General features: G+C 36.7%; 1 long non-coding RNA gene across 1 annotated transcript; it reads left to right on the top strand.

Moving 5' to 3' along the window:
* The first annotated feature begins 1,102 nt into the window (after nucleotides 1–1,102).
* LOC136201526 (uncharacterized) lies at nucleotides 1,103–2,820 on the top strand. The gene is made up of 3 exons (XR_010673890.1): nucleotides 1,103–1,287; nucleotides 1,438–1,585; nucleotides 1,712–2,820. It is a non-coding gene; the product is annotated as an uncharacterized lncRNA (long non-coding RNA).
* The last annotated feature ends 209 nt before the right edge of the window (nucleotides 2,821–3,029 follow it).

Raw genomic sequence — 3,029 nt, 5'->3', positions numbered from 1 at the left:
TGTTAAGGTTTTGATGGATATAAAGGCATATGTTTGGAATGCCTCCTGTGTGAATGCAGCTGGTTTGAAATTCTACTTTCCCTTTTGAGTTTACCGTGCTGGTGCTGGTGCTGACGTGCCAACCCAATTATTACACTAAATGAACAGTGATTTTCTGACAATTTTCCAATATGCTAAACAAATTTTGAATTATTTACATAACTAATACGTCAAATAAAGTTTTAATGTGTTAAAAAAATTGATTGAGTGAGGTTTAGTATATTCATTTAAAAGGTCAAGAGTTTAATGTATTAAAAAATAATTGATTAATTGTTTAATGTATCTATTTGAAAGATTAATGGCTTTAATCTAAGGGCGGAGATAAAAAAGGGACCAAGGATAGTTTCGGCCCATGTTTCTGATAAATTATGGCTCGGGGTGGTTAATTAACTTACTGAGTTTGTATATAATTGCAAAATCCAACTTGATTAGAATATGATAAGCGAAAAATTTCTTTAAGTTTATTCAAAACCACTTAAGTTTACTTTTCTAGTACAAATCTAGCTTAATTTTCAGAACTTTTATAGTTGTACGTAAAATATAGTCATGAGGGCTTTTCTTAAGGACACTAAATAAGGTGAAATTGGTTCTAAAGGTTTGCTAGAAAGTGCACTTAGTATAATTAGTAAATGGGATAAGAATCGAATTTGACTCTAACATTTTCGGGTGGAGTGCGTAGCGAGTCCTAACATATGATGTTGTGAAAATTTAACCCTAATTTTTTTAAACAAGATTAATTTTAGCCTTACATTACCAAAAATTTGGAAAAAACCGATTTGAATGTTATTTAACTATGTCATGGGACTTTACAAACATGTATTTTATATGTTAGGATTAAATCTACCTAAGGTTAGGTTAAATCTGAACTTATTTGTAATAAATAGATTTTAATAATTAAAGAAATTAAAAAAAAAAAACTCACAAATGGATAAGATTGACAGATCAAACTGTGGTGTGACTCTACCAAATTACCAATTGAAGACCTGACACAATATGAATACACCTACATAAACAGCTCATTTTGGTTCTTACCTACAGAAAGAGAAGAAATTGCAGTAACAGGTTCTGAGGGGTGGGTTTATGGGTTTACCAACCCCTCCATCTCGCAGGAAACAATGAAGCAGCAGTTTATATTTCATCGCTTTTGGACATTGATATCTCAAGATGGCATTGATGGGTTTACAAACTGCATTCATAAATCAGCATCTGGTCTATCCTTCCCAAGTAGTAGAAGGAACATCAACTGAGGTACCTGTTATTTAGTAAATGTTTTTGTCACTTTTGAAGCAAAGTTTGCCTGTAATTTTCAAGGAAATATTATGGCTAAATTTGTACCATTTTCTACGTTAACGTTATTATCCCTAAAAAAAATCTAGTTGACTTGATTAAGTTTTGTAGGTAGAGAAGGGGCAAACAAATGAAACGCATGAGCGTAGTTTCATTGACTTGCCTAGTCTTGTTTCTGTGATTCTTCTGATTTTCCAATCTATTAGTTACAAAGGTGGATTTTCAAGAAGCTTGTACTCAGTGAAGATACTTTATATAGGTATGTCTATCATACTACTGTCTCAAAATCATGCTTAGGCTCCGCTGATTTATAAATGTCAGACTTGAACTATGTAGGATCTAGAAAATTTTGAATGATTTTTGACTGTTGATTGGTTGTGTGCAGCATCAACAAAATGTCAGACTTGAACTATGTACGATCTAAGGTTGCTGCATATAAAAATACATACTCAAAGGTGCAATCAAATTTAGGATGTTGTTTATGTGGGATTGCTCAAGGTTGATGTAGATATAAGTGAACAGGAAGAAGTTTCCTAGAGGCTGCTGGGAGAATTCAACTGGTTTCCCACATTTCTTCCTCCTGATGTTTACAAAGTTTTATCATGGTTTTCCTTAGCATCATTTATGGCCTCTTTTTCATTTTTTTTTTGGTATTTTAGGTGCTTTGCAAAACGCAAAGCAGGGAAAAAGAAAAAAAAACAACAACACAGGCCCTGGGAAAACAAACGAACCAGGACCAGCTACAAACTACTATATTGGGGCATTCACCCTTCTATTTTGAATAAATCCACGAAAGTCTTCCTCAATCAGCTGCATCAGATGCGAAGGAGGATCTATCAGTGTGTGCTTTCCCCAGGGAGCTTTCATAGCTTCTCTAGCCATCCAATCCGCACATCGATTCGCCTTTCTATAAATATGTTGGAATTTTATGTTCAAGTTTTTGTGGAAACTTGAAATGTTACTCAGGATGGCCTTCAAGGGGTGGATATCCAGTTTCTCAGACGTGCCGTTTAGCAGGGTAATCAACTCCGCGCAGTCCGACTCCACACAAATGAACTGGATTCCGAGATCCATAACCAGTTCCAAACCGGTCAATACCCCCAACATTCAGCAAGGAAGCTGTCCCCTTTGCCAATGTTATGGACGAAACCTTTTATCCATCTACCATTGGTGTCTCTTATTAATCCACCTGCTCCGATGTTGTTCGTTCTCGAGCAGCACGACCCATCTGTATTCAACGTAGACCAGGGGGGGTTAGGTTTAATCCAATTAATCATGATGTCGATTTGGGGCCTATCCTTGTTTTCTGGATCCGCTTCCTCAACTAAATTGGTGAAAGCTTGGATGCAACGGATTTTATCATCCAGTATGTCTCTTTTATTGTCAAAAATGAAGCAGTTCCGCCATTTCCAAAGAAACCATATACCTACAGCGAATATGGTGTTCCATTTGACCCCCCAAAACCCCCTGCTATCATCTTTTAAGTTTTCCAACATCCAGCTTCCAAAATCAAGGGAGAAAAAATTACCTAGCTCCAGGGATGGGTCAAGGTTCTTCCATGCACAGCTGCTTATTGTACAATCTCTAAGGATGTGGAGGGTTGATTCTTCCCCCCGATTACAGACTGGACACGAACCAGAATCCACCAGGTGACGTCTTTTCCGTTCGACATTGGTGAGAAGACGGTCATGTAAGGCTGTCCA

Source organism: Euphorbia lathyris, chromosome 7, assembly GCF_963576675.1.
Source record: "Euphorbia lathyris chromosome 7, ddEupLath1.1, whole genome shotgun sequence".
NCBI lineage: Eukaryota > Viridiplantae > Streptophyta > Magnoliopsida > Malpighiales > Euphorbiaceae > Euphorbia > Euphorbia lathyris.
This window is presented reverse-complemented; position numbering and strand designations above follow the sequence as displayed.